The sequence below is a fragment of the Natrix helvetica genome (assembly GCF_964273705.1).
Source record: "Natrix helvetica genome assembly, chromosome: W".
NCBI lineage: Eukaryota > Metazoa > Chordata > Lepidosauria > Squamata > Natricidae > Natrix > Natrix helvetica.
The window spans coordinates 10,295,046-10,315,747 of NC_138555.1; positions in this window are offsets into that span (position 1 = coordinate 10,295,046).

Genomic DNA, 20,702 nt, shown 5'->3' on the forward strand with positions numbered 1-20,702 from the left:
TACCAAGGGGGAGGCCTCGGAGGAGGAAAAAGGCCAGCCGTGGATGATTGAATCCAAGAGCCTAGAACCTACAGCACCTGCAGCAGAGAGCCCTAAACGGCCATGGGAAGAGGTTGCAATGGACTTCATCGTGGAACTCCCAGACAGCAGTCGGTATAAAGTAATTTGGACAGTTATTGATTTGGTTTCTAAGCAGGCACACTTCATTGCTTGCTCAGGATTGCCATTCGCAAACGAATTAGCGGAAATGTTTGTGAAACACATTTATCGCCTGCACGGAGTACCCAAGAGGATCATTTCAGACCGCGGAGTACAGTTCACAGCCAAGTTCTGGAGAGAGGTCCTGAGATCCATTGGGTCCACACAAGAACTGAGCTCAGAGGTTCATCCCAGCATGAACGGCGCAGCAGAGGAAGTCAATGCGGTGGTGGAACAATACCTCCGGTGTTTTGTGGACTATCAACAAGACAACTGGTCGGACTTGCTACCCTTCGCCGAATATTACGTCGATATTACGCCACCCTTATTGCGTCCGCAGAAAACCGCCCTGCCGCCCTGTTTCGGGTGACCCGCTCCCTCCTTTCACAGAGGTCGCGGGAAGCCCCTTTACAGGGGAGGGCAGAGGAATTTGGGGAATATCTGCAGGACAAAATCGCTCAGATCCGGAGCGAATGGGTCCCCCTCAGTGATCGTGGGGAGACACCGGAGGCGAGTCTTGAGGTACCACTCTGGGAGGAGTTTGACTCTGTTGCCGCCGAGGATATGGACAGGCTACGCGGGTGACTGCGGGCCACCACATGTTTATTGGACCCGTGCCCCTCCTGGCTTGTACTGGCAGCCTGGGAGGTTACACGAGACTGGCTCCTGGGGCTGGTGAACGCCTCGCTGGGGGAGGGGTTCCTACCAACCGCCTTGAAAGAGGCGGTGGTGAGGCCCCTACTTAAGAGGCCTTCCCTGGACCCAGTAGAGTTAGCCAATTATCGTCCTGTCTCCAACCTTCCCTTTTTAGCGAAGGTTGTTGAGAGTGTGGTGGCGCAGCAGTTCCCTCGACACCTGGAGGAAATTACTTATCTAGACCCGCGACAGTCCGGTTTCCGACCCGGCCACAGCACGGAGACGGCTTTGGTCGCATTGGTGGATGATCTCTGGAGGGCGAAGGATGGGGGTTGTTCCTCCATCCTAGTCCTGTTAGATCTCTCAGCGGCTTTCGATACCATCGACCATGGTATCCTATTGCGTCAACTGGAGGGGATGGGGGTGAGGGGCACCGTTTTGCAGTGGTTCTCCTCCTTCCTCTCTGGTCGGACGCAATGTGGGTTGGCGGGGGAGCAGAGGTCGACCCTGAGGCCGCTCACGTGTGGAGTGCCACAGGGGTCGGTCCTCTCTCCTCTCCTGTTCAACACATACATGAAACCGCTGGGCGAGATCATTCGAAGATTCGGGGTTGAGTGCCATCTGTATGCAGATGACACTCAGTTGTACATCTCTACCCCGAACCACCCCAACGAAGCCGTCGAGGTGATGTCCCGGTGTCTGGAAGCCGTGCGGGTCTGGATGGGTGACAACAGACTCAAGCTCAACCCTTCCAAGACGGAGTGGCTGTGGCTACCGGCGCCCCGCTTTAGCCAATGTGTTCCATCTCTGGCCATCGGGGGGGAACAACTGCCCCCGGTGGATAGGGCACGCAATTTGGGCGTCCTCCTAGATTCCCGGCTGTCGCTAGATGATCATGTGACGGCCGTGGCTAGGGGGGCGGGACGCCCTTTGCACAGTCACTCATGCCCTAGTGACTTCCCGTCTTGATTACTGTAACGCTCTCTACATGGGGCTCCCCTTGAGATGCACCTGAAGGCTCCAGCTGGTTCAGAATGCAGCCGCGCGGGTTATTATGGGGAGTACTAGGTACTCCCATGTAACACCTTTCCTGCGTGAGCTGCACTGGCTGCCTGTGGCTTTTCGGGTGCGTTTCAAGGTGTTGATTGTCATCTTCAAAGCGCTCCATGGCTCGGGACCTAGTTACCTGCGGGATCGCATTCTACCCCATACATCCCTGCGACCAATCCGCTCTCACAGAGAGGGTCTCCTCCGGGTACCGTCCGCTAAACAGTGCGGGCGGGCGGTGCCTAGGAATAGGGCCTTCTCTGTGATGGGCCCAACCCTCTGGAACGACCTCCCCCCCGATATTAGAACCACCTCGGATCTCCGCTCCTTCTGCAAGAAACTCAAGACCCACCTGTTTCGATTAGCCGGCCTGGCCTAATTGTAATTGTAATTGTATTTACAGGGAACATCTATTACTAACCTTCCTGGATGGCTTTTTAAATTTTAAATTGGGGTTTTAAACTGGTTTTAAAATTGTTTTAATTATTTAAATTGGTTTTGGGTTTTATACACAGACGGTATGTGTGCGTTGTTTTGTTTGATGTCTTATGTTATGTTTTGTTGTCTTGAACATGAACGGTCTGTACACCGCCCCGAGTCCCTACAGGGAGAGGGGGCGGTCTATAAATTCAATAAACCTTAAACCTTAAACCTTAAGTGGCGTACAACGATGCGGTCCACAGCAGCACAGGATTAGCGGGTTTCCAGCTTACCAGTGGCATGGAAGTTGTTGCCATGCCTGAGTTGCCTAGAGAACCTCCTTCTTTCATGTCTTTGAGTGAATGGATGGACATGCTAAAGAAAGGATGGGAGAATACAAAGAAGGCTCTAGCAGTTGCGGCAGAAGCCTACTAGAAGCAAGATGATCAACATCACTCGGTCCAAAACCCCTACCGTGTGGGGGACAATGTTTTTGTATCTACCAAATACATAAGATTAGAAATGCCTAGCAAGGAATTGGGTCCAAAATATCTAGGTCCATTCCCAATAGTGAAGAGTTTCATTGGAGCTTGTTGAAACCAGTAATTGGGTCTAACATAAGAGCATCCACCCAAGCTCAATCACCTCCTGTAGTGATAGAAGGGGAAACACAATCTGAGGTGGGAAAAATTGTAGATTCCAGGCTGAATAGGGGTTGCTTACAGTACTTAGTGCATTGGAAGGGTTACCCTTGGTCTGAAGCTAATTGGGTAAACAGTGGGAACCTGAAAGTGGAGAAGTTAGTAAAGCAATTCAATGGGAAGTTTCCTGAGAAGTCAAGGGGTTCCCCTGGGTGGAGAAGAGGTGGTTAATTTTGTTATGTTAACTTTTATGTTATTCTCTTTTCAGGAAACGTTTTTCTTCTGAGGAGAGGCCGCCTGTCAGTCCTGTAGTTATGTTCTTTTTAGGATCTTTGGCCTGCCACACTTTCTTATAATTTTCTATGCTGTTTCAGTAGTGTAGTAGTTGGGAGGGGGGAATAGAAAGGAGTAGGATTGTGGAATGTATGTTGTCATTGTTTTATAGAAGCTCAAGGTCATCTTTTGTCTCCGCACCTCGACACCTGACCGGAAGCAGATGGGTGTAGATGCCAGCGTGGAAGATGATGATTGGAACATGTGATGGATTTGTGGGTGTGGGGATAGATCATGAACTTTCAACTGGGTGGAATTCCAGGATGCATATCAGAGTTGGAATTCCATAGCCGTGCTAACTTGCCTGTTATGAATAAATGGGAACTTTAAGGAAGATTCTGCCTTGGACAATGATTTATTTCATACATGGTATTTAGAACGCTAACAGGACATCTTAACGATGAATGATGGCGTAGCCTGGAAGGGGTCCAAACTGTACATCCCTGCAGAGATGAGACTGCAAGTACTACAGCGGAGTCGTGATGCGAAACTAGGAGGTCATTTCGGATTCCTGAAAACTCTCCACCTCGCCAGACGTCAATTTTGGTGGCCGAAGATGAGGTCGGAGGTGGAAGATTATGTAAAAAGCTGTGCTACTTGTGCCACAATGAAAACCCGGCCGGGAAAGCCCCCTGGACTACTACAACAAGTGGCCAGCCCTAGCCAACCATGGGAAGAGATAGCAATGGACTTCATCGGCGAGCTTTGTGGAGAGGGAGCGGCTAACAAATAAAATAAGAAAAAAAGAAAAAAGAAATAAGAGCTTCCAGATAGCAGTGGTAATAGAGTAATCTGGACAGTTATTGATTTGTTTTCCAAGCAAGCACACTTTATTGCTTGTTCAGGCCTAGCATCCGCAAGGAAATTAGCGAAAATGTTTGTGAAACACATTTATCGCCTACATGGGGTACCAAAAAGGATCATTTCAGATCACGGAGTTCAATTCACCGCCAAGTTCTGGAGAGAATTCCTAAAATCGATCAGATCCACACAGGGACTCAGCTCAGCATTTCATCCCAGCACAAATGGAGCAGCAGAGAGGGCCAATGCAATGGTGGAACAGTATATCCGGTATTATGTGAACTATCAGCAAGACAATTGGTCGGACTTGCTACCCTTCGCCGAAGTAGCATATAATAATGCGGTCCACAGCAGTACAGGATTAACTCCTTTCCAGATTACCAGTGGCTTGGAATTGGTTCCCATGCCTGAACTACCTAAAGAACCTCCCTCCTCCATGTCTCTGAATGAATGGCTGGAGGCACTAAAGAAGGGATGGGAAAATACGAAAAGGGCGCTAGCAGATGCGGCAGAAGCCTACAAGAAGCAAGCTGATAAACATCGCTCCCTACAACCCCCCTTTCGAGTGGGGGACAAAGTTTTTATGTCTACTAAATACATAAGGTTAAGGATGCCTAGTAAGAAATTAGGTCCAAAATTTCTAGGTCCTTTCCCAATACAAAAGATAATTAATCCAGTTACAGTTCGACTCAGCCTACCCAGACTCCTAGGGAAAATTTACCCGGTATTCCATTGTAGCTTATTGAAGCCAGTAAGGGGGTCTAGCATAAGGCCATCCACCCAAGCTCCACCTCCTCCGGTAGTGGTAGAAGGGGAAACACATTATGAGGTGAAAAAAATATTAGATTCCAGGCTGTATAGAGGTCGCTTACAATATTTAATGCATTGGAAGGGATACCCTTTGTCCGAAGCTACGTGGGTGAAGAGTTGGGATCTGAAAGCAGATAAATTAGTGAAACAATTCCATGAGAAGTTCCCTGATAAGCCAAAGGGTCCCCCTGGGGGAGGCAGAGGTGGTTAAATGTGTATAGTAATTTATACTTTTATTTCTTTTGCAGACAACGTGGGTTTCTTGGAGAGAGGCCGCCTGTCAGGCCTGCAGAGGTTCCTTTAAGAATCTTCGGCCTACCACACTTTCTTATAATTTCCTATGTGTTTCATTAGTGTAGTAATTAGGAGGGGGGATAGAAAGGAGTAGGATTGTGGTATGTATTGTTGTCATTCTTTCTTAGAAGCCAAGGTCATCTTTTGTCTCCACACCTCAACACCTGACCGGAAGCAGAGGGGTGTAGATGCCAGCGTGGAAGATGATGATTGGAACATGTGATGAATTATGGGGTGTGGGGATAGAGATGAACTTTCAACTGGGTGAACCCACAGGATGTAAAATAGAGTTGAAATTTCATAGCATAATGCCAACATGTCTGTCTTATTAAATTGGAGCTTAAAGGATAACTTTGCCTTGGACAATGATTTAATTCTGCATGATATTTGGAACGCGGACACTAGGTTGTAGAAATATGAGATCCGACTCTGGCCGAAGGTATGCATGGAATCCTCCCTCCCATGCCAACCTGATAATAGTCATGGCAACGCTTTACAAGTTGACATCCGGCTCCCCCCACTTTCCGAAAGCGACCTGTGTGACACAAAGGCAATTTGAGTACAGGTATATCATTTAGGGATGCGTTCCTCCCCCAGGCTTGCCTGGATTTTCTGCATGGAATTTTGCTATAAGGCGATCAGCCTGGATATTCCTACTTTTTATCCAAAATGCCTCTGATAAGGGGTAGCCCTTCCACTTGATTAAGTATTGGAGTTGTCTCCTGTGCCACCTCGAATCAAGGGCTCATTGAACTTCATAATTGGTTTGACCCCCTATGACCATAGGGCCCAGGGGCTCCCGGGGTAGTGGTTTCAGAGTGGATCTGACCACAGGTTTTAAGAGGCTACTATGGGGGTGTATCTTCCCCAGCAATCGAGGCAGTTTCAATTGCACTGTGACTGGGTTAATGATCTTTGCTATGGGGAATGGTCCCATAAACTTTGGCCCCAGTTTCTTGCTAGGCAGTTTTAATCTCAAATATTTTGTGGAGAGGTAAACCTTCTCTCCCACCTGGAATGGCCGTTGCGGAGCCCGGTGTTTATCTGCCTGTCTCTTAAAGGTCTGTGCTGCTTTAGCCAGTGCTTTTTTGACATTTTTCCAGGTTGATTTCAGCATCGACATCCAATCAGTCAAGCTGACTGAGGAGGGGGGATCCCTTGGATACTCAGGCATTGGGACGAAGTCCATACCGCTCACTATTTGGAACGGCGTGAGTCCTGTGCTACTGTGAACAGCATGGAGGGCTGCTAACCATTCCCTTGCTTCTCCCTCTAGCCCCTCTGTGATGGTATTCACCATGGCCCTGGGGGATGGGTAGAGGTGCCCATAGCATTCTAGGTGGATATCAGCTGAATCGAGGAATAGAGCTAGCTAGTCTGAGTCCCCGTCAAACTTTCCCCTGAATTGGGGTGGGTCATTCAGCCCTACTCCTCCAACATCCTATCGGCCTCTGTATTGTTGTAAGAAATGTCCTTCTGGGTTCGGCTCCAAGTGGGGAAAAAGACACTGGAAACATGGAGGCTGCTTGGAAAGATGGTTTTAATGGTGGACAGGACCGCATGGCTTGAGTCCTGAACAGAAAAGGTGATCACATGCTTCAATGTTGGTGGAGAAGAAGAGAAGGGAAGAGAAGAGGCTTGCAGGGCTTTTTATAATCTGTTCTGCCCCACCTATCTGTTTCCTGTTCCTGTGTAAGAAATGTATTCTGATTGGTTGCCAGACTCCCATGGGCCCGTGCAAGGGCAACCCTCTAGGCTGAGTTTTGAATTCAGGTTTGATTGAGTTCAGCTGCCATGTGGTCAGTTGAGTAGAGGCTTATATTATCATGCCTTCATTGTCACTGCCAGAACTCTACACCCATCCCCCTGGAGCTGAAGGGGAGAACTCTTTATTATGTAAAGTGGACTAGCTTGGCATTCTTAATGGCCCATTGACAAAGTGGGGATGGGCAGGAAGCTGCAGGAATTTACTTTGTGTTTAAAATGTGTTTCTCCCTTTTTCACATCCAGGAAAATATAATATTCTGCCTTTTCAATATTTCCTAGGATATTTCATTTTTCTGGGAGAGGGCTAGGTGATAACTTCCTACAATCCCTCCTTTTTTTTCAAAACATGTGCGTGGAATGCACATGTTTTTGACAAAAGATAAAAATTGGTCATATTTCTGATGGAAAGGCATTGAAAGAGACAGCAGAAGGATCCCTTCAGTTGGCTCCCAGAGAGCTTTCAACCATGAAGGTCTTAGCTACCAGGGCACAATTTCTGGAAAGAAATTTACAATATCCAATTTACCATGCCAATTATTTTCAGATGTTTGATATCACTTTCTGTGATCTTCCAAACAGGTTACAAGCAAACAGAAGTCCCAAAATTCTTCACAGCCAGGCTTTTCCTTTAAGTTACGGGCTGCATATTTCATGGTTCTTGAGCCTGTCCTAGCTCTTATTTTAGTGAGGCCAAATTGAGTTTAGCTAGTGTGCAATACAAGCTATTTAGTATTTTTTTTAATTACACACAATGAGCCCAGGGACTCCTATCAGAGACCACCAGTGCAACATTTCCTGCTTTACTGGGCAACTGGGCAGTATCATTTTTTTTGTCACAGTCAGGGTTTGAGTTTTTAAGATCCTTTCTGCTACTCTTCAAGTGGGGGAATTGCCTGAGGGGAACTGACCCTCCCCCATGGGATTAAAAGGGAGATATCACTGCTTAGGCTTTTGTGCAAGGGCAAAAATCAACCTAGGAAAAGCTTTGTGGAGTTAAGTCAAGGAGATAGTTTCAATCTAATTTTGAATGGAGCCCTCTCTCTCTCCCTTTCTCTTTGTGTGTGTGTGTGTGTGTGTGTGTGTGTGTGTGTGTGTGTGTGTCTGCTTCTACAATACAGAAAATAAAGATATTTTGGATAAATTTCCCTCCCACCAGACAGAAATCTAAGGTGTTCAGATCTTGCTGTGCCAACCACTCTCAAATACAATTCTTACATGAATCCATTAAACTATTACAATATAAATGAGGCAAGGAAGAAAGCATAATCAATTTCTGTGAATGAAACAGAGAAAGAAAACCTTATCAAATTCCACCCTCCCTATAGTCCTTTCAGCTGTCTTCTGGGAATTGAAAAGTATTTTGGTCTTTACTCCTTCATTTCAGGATCATTTCATATCTGCAAGGGTGGCATGCTTGGTTTGGTGGTAAGGCTGGTCAGTTAGGCTTCACTCTAGTTGCTGGACATTCAGTGGAGGACTGGATCCAAACCCAATTCCTGGCTAAAATGGATGGAGGGTCTCCTCTAGAGGCATCTGGATCCATGTGCTCTGCTCATCTATGCAGGGCTGAAAGACATGAGAACAAGGTCCCCTCCCCCACAGAAAAGGCATTGTTGGAGGATTAGAGGTAAGGGGGGGGCAGATAGCTTGCAGACAGAGTTTGAAAAATAAAACCATCAGTTACTAAACAGATAAACATTATGGGGATATCACAGATGAGAAATGGGGTCTGGATTCACATGCTTCAGGAAAGAAATGAACAGGTAAAATCATTTAGACACACAACAAATGCAAGGATGAGACTTTTCTTGCAAATGATCTTAAAACATTTCTTGGGTTGTTACTTTAAGGTATAGGGAAGGAAGGAAGGAAAAAAACTTCTCTGTACTCAGTTTCTGCTGGCCAAACAGATGCAAAGTAAAGACCCTTCCCAGTTTCAGTTAGTTTTCTAGGCCCAACAAACTGAGCGAAGGCAATTTCTGCCAGTTTACTCCTTTCTTTCTTTGAACACTTTAAAATTCTTGTCTTTTGGATTGGAGACATCTTAGTTACAATTACCCTGAGGGTGCACAAAGACTTAAGACATACACACACAGAGACAAAGAGGGGATAACAAAACTCATGAGTTTCACAAACAAAATCATTCCCGCCATGAATCTCAGTTAAATTGGGGAAGGCACAAATCTTAACAAACAAACCACGTGGTTACATAAAAGACAGAGAAAGAGACAGACAAGAGAAAAAAGGAAACATTTCAACATTTTCCCTTTTCTTTTAAGTACCTTTATGTAGCCAAATTAGTTTTCCTGTATCATCTTTCAGCAAAGCCCATTTTTCTACAATCTGTTTTGCTTTCTTCATTCCGGCCAGGACAGGCATCTGCCTTTTCATCCCAGGCCCCCAACAGCTCCCCTAGGGGGGTTTCCGTGGCTACCCTCGAGCTACCGCTTCCCATGATCCCGTTTAGATGTGGGCTCACTTCGTCCTAGCCGGGTTTGCCACTTCGTATTTCCCCGCTTTACTTTCGCGTCCTTAGAGGACCTTTCGCACCCTTTTGAAGGGACTTTTCTGTTTGCCCTTCGGAGGGTCTATGGGTGCCCTTCGGAGGGACTTTTTCTATGGGTTCCCTTCGGAGGGACTTTTGTCGCGTTCCTCACCGCGGGGACCTTCTCTCGATTCGCGCCCTTTCACGCAGGGACTTTTCTTACAGTTTCAAGTCTTGGGGAAAGAGACCCGGAGGACCAACCGCACAGTGACCCAGGAGGGGTGCTGTCAGAGCGGGTATGCGTACCTCCCTTTTTTCTTTCTCTAACTTCCTTATGGGCTTTAGCTTTTTTCTCTCACAGGACAAAAACAGCAGCAACAACAAAAAATAAAAAAAAATCATTCCCTTTTCCATCCATTTTCACACACACTAGTCACACACAGGCAGGCATACACACATTTCCCATGCTTTAAAATTAAATTTTAGAGAATTAAAATTTAGAGGTACTCACCTTCTTTCCAGGTAGCCTTTGAGCTCAAACTCAAAACCCCTTTAAAGCCTAGATCCAAATGGCTAAGGCCAAGATAAAGTCCACCCACAGACTCAATGGGGTCTGTGCCGGCATGGGAGGCTTACCTGGGCCATATCCATTTGTTAGGCTAGCTTGGAGTCCCATCTGGGGGGTGCCAATTGTTGGAAGAAATGTCCTTCTGGGTTCGGCTCCAAGTGGGGAAAAAGACACTGGAGACATGGAGGCTGCTTGGAAAGATGGTTTTAATGGTGGACAGGACCGCATGGCTTGAGTCCTGAACAGAAAAGGTGATCACATGCTTCAATGTTGGTGGAGAAGAAGAGAAGGGAAGAGAAGAGCAGAGCAGGGGTGAAGAAGGGCTTTTTATAATCTGTTCTGCCCCACCTATCTGTTTCCTGTTCCTGTGTAAGAAATGTATTCTGATTGGTTGCCAGACTCCCATGGGCCCGTGCAAGGGCAACCCTCTAGGCTGAGTTTTGAATTCAGGTTTGATTGAGTTCAGCTGCCATGTGGTCAGTTGAGTAGAGGCTTATATTATCATGCCTTCATTGTCACTGCCAGAACTCTACACCCATCCCCCTGGAGCTGAAGGGGAGAACTCTTTATTATGTAAAGTGGACTAGCTTGGCATTCTTAATGGCCCATTGACAAAGTGGGGATGGGCAGGAAGCTGCAGGAATTTACTTTGTGTTTAAAATGTGTTTCTCCCTTTTTCACATCCAGGAAAATATAATATTCTGCCTTTTCAATATTTCCTAGGATATTTCATTTTTCTGGGAGAGGGCTAGGTGATAACTTCCTACAGTATGCTTGCGCCTGATATGACTGGCCATCTTCCTCACCTCTAGTTCGGAGGGAGGGAGGGGTTTGCTTGCCCTGGGCAGCCTGCCTGCTGCATGGGAGAGGCACTGGTTGTAATTTCGGGTTCCTTCTCCTTCTATTGGGTGGAGGAGGGGGGCTGTGCTCCAGTCTGCATCTTTTCCCCTCAACAGGATCAGATGTCCCTCCCCTCTCTTTTGGGCAGCATGATGGCCCCTCATCAGCAAGGGTGGTCTGGTCAAAATCCTCCCTCCGTTGTTCTATTGCACTCTCCAGTGATTCCATCTGGGGCTTTGGGAGCCTGGCTTATGCCCAGTCCCACCTCCAGTCCACCCTTGCCAGCTTGCTTGAGACTCTTCCCTGTATCTGGGAACTATGGAAAGGGAACTCTACCTCAGCTGCCTTAGGGGCTGATTTCCACCAGTACTCATCTTTTCTTGCTTCTGCTTCTGGGAAAGGCATCGCTGCTTAGCATTGCCGCATACCTCCAGCCTCCGGTTTCCTGATTTTCCCTCCAAGCACCCCAAATATTGGGGGAGTGCTCAGAGAGCCCGGGATTCAGGAAATCTTGATAGATTTTTAAAAGTCTGTTTCGGCTCTCTGTGAAGTTCCCAAGAGATGACCTAATTAATTTACGAGCCTCGAGACAAAGTTCAAACAAAAACCATTCATTTATTAGGATCAACATCTTGGTATTTCTCCTGTGGAGCTGAAACTGTCACCCACTTAATTGCGTTTGAACTTTACCCCTCTATCTCTTCCCTTCTGTCATACGTCATAATTCATGTTCACCAACTAGGTTGTAGAAATATGAGATCCAACTCTGGCCGAAGGTATGCATGGAATCCTCCCTCCCAACCTGATAATAGTCATGGCAACGCTTTACAAGTTGACACTGGTATGTGTAGGTCTGCAGAAAATAGCATGGTCGTGAAATTGGTTTTTCTTACTGTCCATCCCTATCCTGCCTCTAAGTTCCCAGTGACCTAACTTTCTTCCAAGGCAATGAGTGATAAACCCTATATACACCTTGATGTATTTTAAGAGAAATTTAAGATACTACTTTAACATAAGTACATCTATGGATCTGATGCTGGTAGACTGGTGGACTGAATGTTGAGAAGAAGCCAATCCTATGAGGACATAGTAAGAAAGACAAGATGGCCAGAGCTGGTGTGTGCCATGCAATGGGGGAATAGCCCTATTTGAGTATGGTTAAAGCCAACACAACATCTTGGAACAGCAAATTTTTAAAAAAGCATTTGTCCTAAATCTGCAACTCTTCAGCAGCAGTGGACAGATCCTGCTTTAAGAATTCTCAAATAGACATTTGATACATAAAGAAGTAAATTCTGGAGAGAAGGAGAAGGAGCCATAGACAAAATTTCACCCTAGGCCCAATAATGCATTGAAGTGCTGTTTTGCTTTGATGATATTTTCTGCAAAGCTCCCCCCCCCCCCCAATGGTTGCTTTGTAAAGCAACACCCTCTTGTAAAGAGCAAAACAAGGCTGCCACATTGCTTCATTTTGGGCCCTTCTGGGTTTTTTCCCAGATACTTGTGAATCACATCCCCATCCCTTAATGAGATAAATAGAGTCAACTCTGTGGCATAGAGTGCCTGATGGAGGCAAATTATTTTTGGATCTTATTTTATAGACTGCTGTCATGTTTCTGGGTTTTTTCCCTAAGTTAAACATTGCCAAAGTTGATGTTTTTTTCTCATAGTCTACTTGATCTTTTTCTTCATCTTTTTGTATTTTGAGTTAGAGTGACTAGAATTGTGCATAACCATCTTTGATTTTGATAGGATTATGATACTTGTATGTTTATTTCTTTCTGTAAAGATCCCTCACATGGATTTTGCATTTTTCACAGCTGTTGTCATTAGTATTATCAGCCATTAAGCAATGAACTGTTTTGTGCAGTCTGTCAAGGTTGACTCGCAAGACTCACAACTTCACAAAGAAGCTAAGGGAGGTGGGCATGGGTATGTTTGGAATGTGTGGGAAGCTGGGAGAAAAGGAATTTACATGAGCCATTTGCAGCTTGAGAAAATCTTGCAACCCCAAGGTCAGATGCTGAAGACTTTCAAAAGGTGCAGACTGTTTTCCCAAAATAAAATGCTTAACCTAGATTTGTGGACAGTGGATACTGGGCTTTGTCCCAGGAGTTTCTTTTGCTGTACATGCCAATGGAACAGTTAACACAGCCTCTCTCTGTACCTAAAATAGATTAGGCTTTCAGAGGTTTTGTTTCTGAATGAAGTTGCCTTGGACTGTGCTTCACAAGAATAGGAACAGCCTTGCTGTAATGGACCAAAAGACAGCCAAATTTGGAGGGATGGTGAGTACACCTGAAATTTTGAGAGCAAATTGGGGAAGCTGTCATAAAATGGCAACCTAAGCGAATCAAGACCATAAGCACCCACTCATCTAGCAGAAGGCAAACAGGTAGGGTTGTTGCCTGCTATTCCTCGGTATCCCACTTCAGAATGTTTATCTTTATCCTTTTCCTGGACAAGTGGGCATATTGTCAAAGTGTTACAATCATACACACAGACACACACACACACACACACATATACAACACAAATATAAAAAGGCAACATTAAAAATAAAAATATGGTTTTCTGCCTGGATGGTTTTCTGTGATGAGCCGAAGGACAGAAAGAGGGAGGAGTGAGCTCCCTCCCATATTTGGGCATACCAGGGGTTGTAACACACATACATACCTATTTCCCTGGCTTAGCTGATAAGGGGAAGAGCCTGTGGCTTAGTGGCAATTACACTGGCCTAATATGCAATACAGCCCTGGTTCGAATCCCAGTAAGGGTATGGCTAGCTGATGAGAGCTAAATAGCTTGAAATGGATCCATACTAGTCTCCCTTTATTTATTTATCAGCACAAATACAACATATATATATAGGTATATATATATATATATGCTGGTTTTGTTGTATTCGGGTCTTTTCCCGTGTAAGAATCTACGAAAACATATATATATATGTCTTTGGTTGTTCGGGTTTTCTCCCGCGTAGAATTGGAAGTATCTTCACGACGTTTCAATGAAGTCTCATTCATCATCTTCAGGCTGTTGCTTCCGGCTTGGTGCTTCCGGCTTGGTGCTTCCAGGAGCAATGTGAGATCTCAGCCGGTTCCTCTTTTTAACTGCCAGTGGGGGTTTGTGCTGATTGGGTGGGAGCTTGGCTGCATTCTGATTGGGTGGAGGTGTATTCTGATTGGTAGGGGGCTTGCCTGTGCTCTGATTGGATGGGAGTTTGGCTGTGCTCTGATTGGATGGGGGCGTGTTCTGTTTGGGTGGGGGCCTGGTTGTGCTTGTGTTAGTCTGAGTTGCAGAGGGATTTGAGCTGGTGAGCTGCATTACTGTTGTTTGGCTTCGCGTTTGTGGTCGTGCCACATCTCCGTGATGGGCATCAGTTTGCTTCATGTATGGATCGGAGGGGTTTAAAGTGGCTAATAATGCAGCTGTGGTCTGGCTTCTGGTTTGTGGTCGGGCTTCTGGTTTGTGGTCATTATCGGTGTGGGTTTGGGCTTGCTTTTTGCGTGGATGTGTGATATTTATTTATTTATTTATTTATATTTGGTGCTTCTAGACCGCCCCCTCTCCCAGAAGGGACTCGGGGCGGTGTACAGTCCATAGAGAATATCACAAAATACAATAAAAAATTAAATATGTACAGTTTGGAGGAGGTTAAAATGCAATTAAAAGAACTGTACAAAGCTAAATAAATATAATTTTTTTAAAATCCCTAAAACAGACACAACAGATTAAAAAACCCTAAGATAACCAGATAATAATACATTTGCCAGGAGGGACAGTTGTAATTATGCCAGGCCTGCTAATCGGAACAGGTGAGTCTTCAATTTTTGCCGGAAGGAGCGGAGGTCAGAAGTGGTTCTAATGTCGGGGGGGAGGTCATTCCAGAGGGTTGGGCCCATCACAGAGAAGGCCCTACTCCTTGGTGTTGCTCGTTGGCATTGCCATAGTGACATCCTCTGTGGTTTTCGTGAGTGTGGGTCTGGTATCATTCTTAGTGTTAGGGACTCGTTTGTCAGTGAGGGTGGGTTTCCAAATGGCTGGTAGGCGGGAGGTATCATCTCGTTTGTTCATGCTGTGTGGTCGTTTTTCTATCTCAATAGCTTCTCTGATTATTCTGTTGTTAAAGTGTTCAATTTTGGCAATAGTTCTGGTCTTTTTAAAGTCTATATCATGTCCTGTGGCTTTGAGGTGTTGGACCAGGGAAGAAGTTGGTTCCTCCTTTCTGACTGAGTTTTTGTGTTCTTCAATGCGTGCCTTTATTCTTGTGTTGGTTTGTCCGATGTATGTGGTGGAGCAGGTGGTGCATGGGATTTCATATACTCCTTGATTTTCTAACTCTATTTTGTCTTTGGGGTTTCTTAGGATGGTGGATATTTTTCGGTTTGTGTAGAATGCTGTCTTGATGTTGTGTTTGTGGAGGATCTTGCTGATTCTGTCTGTGGTGCCTTTTATGTATGGGAGGAGGGCTTTGCCGTTTTCTTGTTCACTGTCTTGGATTTTAGTGGGGTTTTCTTTTTGGATTAGGTTAGTGATATTGTTTCTTTGGAATCCGTTGGATGTTAGTACGTTGGTGAGAGTGTGTAGTTCGGTTTTGAGGTGTTGTTCGTCAGCTAAGCGTTTTGTTCTGGAGATGAGTGTCTTGGCTACAGAGTTGATCTGTGCTGGGTGGTGGTGTGAGAGTGCGTGCAAATAGCGGTTTGTGTGTGTTTTCTTCTGGTAGATGGTGTGTCCTAGGGATCCATTGGATTTCTTATAGACTAAGACATCCAGGAAGGGGAGTTGGTTATTGGCTTCTGTTTCCATGGTGAACTGTATTTTGGGGTGTAGGCTGTTGAGGTGTGTGAGGAAGTTGTCCAGTTTATCTTTCCCGTGTGGCCAGATTATGAAGGTGTCGTCTACGTATCTGAGCCAGAGTTTGGGTTTGTGATCGGATTTTTCTAGAGCTTGGGTTTCAAAGTGTTCCATGAAGAGGTTAGCAATGACAGGTGAGAGGGGTGATCCCATGGGTGCTCCTTCTATTTGTTTGTATTTTTGTATACATACATACATACATACATACATACATATGTGTGTGTGTGTTGTATTTGTACTTTATAAATAAATAAAGGGAGACTAGTATAGATCTATTTCAAGCTAATTAGCTCTCATCAGCTAGCCATACCCTTACTGGGATTTGAACCTGGGCTGTATTATATCTTAGGCAGAAGTCTTAGCCACTAAGCCACAGGCTCGCCTCCTTATCAGTTGAGCCAGGGAAATAGGTATGTATTTGTGTTACAACCCCTGGTATGCCTAAATATGGGAGGAAGGTCACTACTCCCTCGTTCTGTCCTTCGGCTCATCACAGAAGACCATGCAGGCAGAAAACCATATTTTTATTTTTAATGTTGCCTTTTTATATTTGTGTTGCATTTGTACTGATAAATAAATAAAGGGAGACTAGTATAGATCTATTTCGAGCTAATTAGCTCTCATCAGCTAGCCATACCCTTACTGGGATTTGAACCTGGGCTGTATTATATCTTAGGCAGGAGTCTTAGCCACTAAGCCACAGGCTCGCCTCCTTATCAGTTGAGCCAGGGAAATAGGTATGTATTTGTGTATTAGGCATACCATGTACCGTGTATTAGGCATATGTATTAGGCATACCAGGGATTGTAACACAAATATATATATATATATATATATATATATATATATATATATATATATATATATATATATATATATATATATATATATATATATATATATATATATATATATATATATATATAAATATAAATATAAATATAAATAATATAAATATAAATATAAATATAAATATAAATATAAATATAAATATAAATATAAATATAAATATAAATATAAATATAAATATAAATATAAATATAAATATAAATATAAATATAAATATAAATATAAATATAAATATAAATATAAATATAAATATAAATATAAATATAAATATAAATATAAATATAAATATAAATATAAATATAAATATAAATATAAATATAAATATAAATATAAATATAAATATAAATATAAATATAAATATAAATATAAATATAAATATAAATATAAATATAAATATAAATATAAATATAAATATAAATATAAATATAAATATAAATATAAATATATATGTTGTGGCCCAGCAGGAGCCATTGGAGCTGCCAGCAGACTCCGACAGCGAGGGTCCCTATGAGTTGGCTTTTGATGATGTGGAGGACCCTGGACAGGGTTCTGACTCCGAGCAGGGATCAGAGAGGCTGGTTGGCCACCAGGAGGCGCCTGAGGCATGGAGCAGTGGTGAAAGCCAAAGGGAGTTTGCTCCTGATGTCCTGCCTTGGAGCAGTGGGGAGGAGACAAGGGAGTGGTTTCTGGATGCCAGGCAACGGAGAGCTGATAGACGGAGAGAACAGCTACGCATTTACAAGAGATGATTGAATGCAGGTGCTCGTAATCAGGCTCCTCTGAAGGCTATTTAAGGAGGGACTTTCCGACAGTTGTTTTGCAGGAATCAACTGATCATTAGAGTTGGAGACGCTCTCAGATCTGTGTCGTACCTCGGCAGGCAGGATTGCTGTCAAGGTGGTATCTGGACCTCGGCAGGCTGGATTGCTGCCAAAGTGTTATCTGGATCTCGGCAGACTGGATTGCATCCAAAGTGTTCGCTGTACCTGGATTGCTGCCAATGTGCTATCTGGAACTCGGCAGGCTGGATTGCTGCCAAGGTTTAAACTGTCTGTTATAAAACATCTTGCAGAGACCTTGTTTCGGAGTGATTTAGTATATGAGAAGGGGGGAGTCAGAACAGATTGATTCCTGCCCCAAACGAAGCTCCATTAAGCTGAAATGGAGCTGCTACATGCTGAGAATGCCCTCTTGGCACAACAATTGGCTTTGTTAACTGGGCAAATAGCCCAGCTCCAGGGGCTTGCTAACCCTCCCCAGCCAAGGAGGAAATGTCCAGTGGCTACTCCAGACAAGTTTGACGGCAACCAAAATATGTTTGCAGCGTTCTTGGGACAATGCCAGCTGTTTATCAGCTTGAGAGCGGAGGACTTTCCCACTGACCGGACGAAGGTGGGATTTATTATCAGCTTGCTCTCAGGCACAGCAGCTCATTGGGCTTCTCCGTTGCTATCTCAGCCAAGCCCTCTGCCGGGTTATTTCCAGGGCTTTTGTAATCATTTTAGGCTGATGTTTGAGGATCCCATTAAGGAGGAAACAGCCACCAGATTACTCAAGTTGCTGCAGCAGGGCCGTGGCTCCTTGCAGGATTATGTCAGTGAATTCCGGCTCCTTAGTCAGGACTCAGCTTGGAATAAACCAGCCCTCATGGACACTTTTCAGGACGGACTGTCAGATGACCTGCAGGATAAGCTGGTGAGGGTGGACAGGCCTCCGATGTTCGATGCGTTGGTCCACTTGTGCCTCCGGATAGAAGCCGGGAGGCCTCGCCACACGTCCTAGGAGACTACTAGGGTGCCGGTCCCTCAGGAGACTACAGTTACACGGGAGGAGCCCATGGAGTTGGGTGCCGCCAAACCCCGCTTGTCACGCATGGAGATGGACAGACGGCATGCAGGGGGTTGTGTTTCTACTGTGGGGATTCTGGACACCTGGCTTTGGTTTGCCCCAAGAAGGGTAGGGGGGCTGCGCAGCCTGCGGCCTCCCCCTGAATTCCGGAACAACGTGTAGAGAAACGGGTGGAACCCAATCTGAGGGAGACTTTAGGTTGGGTGCAGGCCGAAACAGAGGTGGACGGGCCTCCACGGCACATGATCTTAGCAGCGCACATCCTCTTGTTGGGTAGTCCGCAGGGAATTCCGGCCCATGCCTTGGTCGATACCGGGGCTACCACGAACTTTATGGATGCGGCGTTTGCTACAAAGTACAACGTCCCTCTGTGTCCAGTGGACCCACCAATGCGTGTTGAGACCATTGACGGCCGGGTGCTTCTGTCTGGGCCGATCAAGGCCACCACGCAGCCTTTGCGCCTGATCCTTAGGGAGCACGAGGAGGCCATCCAATTTTACATGGCTTCAGGCCTGCATTTCCCCATGGTCTTGGGCTTGGCTTGGCTGCGGACACACGACCCTCAGATCTACTGGTCACAAAATCTGATCACATTCCCGTTCCTGCGATGCGTCGACCACACCCGGCAGGTCTGTGAGGCCCAGGTACCCAGCTCGCCCAAGGTGGCCGTGCAGCCGGATTTAGCATAGTTCATGAATGTCTTCAGCAAGCAGGAGGCGGATCAACTGCCACGGCACCCGGGGGTTTATCCGGCCTTCATCCTCGCCCTTGTCTGCCCAAGTTTTGTTCGTGAAAAAGAAGACCGGGGATCTGAGACTCTGTTGCAATTACCGGTGCCTGAATGCCATCACGGTAACTAACCGTTACTCACTGCCCCTGATTCCTGAGTTATTGGAGCGGCGCCGGGAGGCAACGATGTTCACAAAACTGGACTTGCGTGGGGCTTACAACCTGGTCCGAGTCAGGGCGGGGACGAATGGAAGACGGCCTTTGGCACCCGGTACGGACATTTCGAGTACACGGTCATGCCGTTCGGGTTGACCAATGCTCCAGCAGTCTTCCAACACTTCATGAATGACATCTTCCGGGACCTTTTGGATCAGTTTGTCGTCATTTATCTGGACCACATCTTGATCTACTCGGAGGGATCATCAACATCACTTGCGTCTGGACTTCTGGTTCTGGCGGCTGACGGCGACGGGCAACTAGTTGCTCGCTCCGGCTCCCCGGTGGGCTTCCCCACTTCTTGGGGGGCACAGGACGCCCCGTAGAGGCGTCCTGCCGGAGGGGCGGCACCGCGGGGGATCCCTGCATCGGCAGCGGCCGGCAGGAGGTCCCCCGCTTTGCCCAAGCCACCGGGGAGCAGATCGGAGGACGCGTGGGCGTCTTCGCTAAGAGGCTGTTCGGAAACGAAAAGAAAAGTGAAGGATGCGGCGGCGGAGCAGTGAGGCGTAGACTCCCTTCATTCCTATTACCAATTTAAAAACTCGTCAGTTGTGCAAACCTTTTTTTCGGTTTGACTTAAAGAGGTGCGGCTGGAGGGGAGGGGGATTCCCCCCCCCTCAGACAAGCGGCTGGAAACAAGCTCTCAGCCCCAAGGGAAGGAGGAGGGGGAGAGCCAAACCAAAGATGCCACATCCTAACTAAGTGGATTTTTGGACTTAAACCTACAAAATAATGAGATCTGGAAGCTTTGGGATTTTTTGAACTTTGAAAACTTTATTTGTTGCCTCGAAACCCGAAGCTGGCAGGGCAAGATGGCACACTTCCGTTGTCTTTATGAAATGTGAAACTTGACTCCACCTTCCAAACTTCAGGCTTCCGGTCTTTGTCTCCGTGCTACTTGGATAACTCTCTTGTTGATTGTTTGCCTTTGAACTCCTTGGAGTGAAAAACTTTTGCTCATCTGCCAGGGTGACTAGAAAATTCCCCTCTGCTTGGACTCTCTGTCTCCTGGACTCTCTTGGCTGTTCTACTCTTCTGACTGATCCTTCTTTATACTGACTGGACTCTCTACTTTATAAACAATGGCATCTAAAAGACCACCTCCTGGAAAGTCAGGATTTGCTGCCTCTGCCCCAACATCTGCAGCCTCCAGTCCTAGCACACAATCAACGTTAACAGCCTTCAAGCAACCTAAATCTACGGACCTGGAGTTTCATCAAATGTTACAACAACTTCTACAGGGACAAGAGGAAATAAAGAGACAACTGAAGGAGATGAAAGAAGAAATTAAAGAGAACCAGGATAAAATTAATAAGAACTCACAGAGATTGGATCTTTTGGAGGATGGGGCGGCTGAGATGAG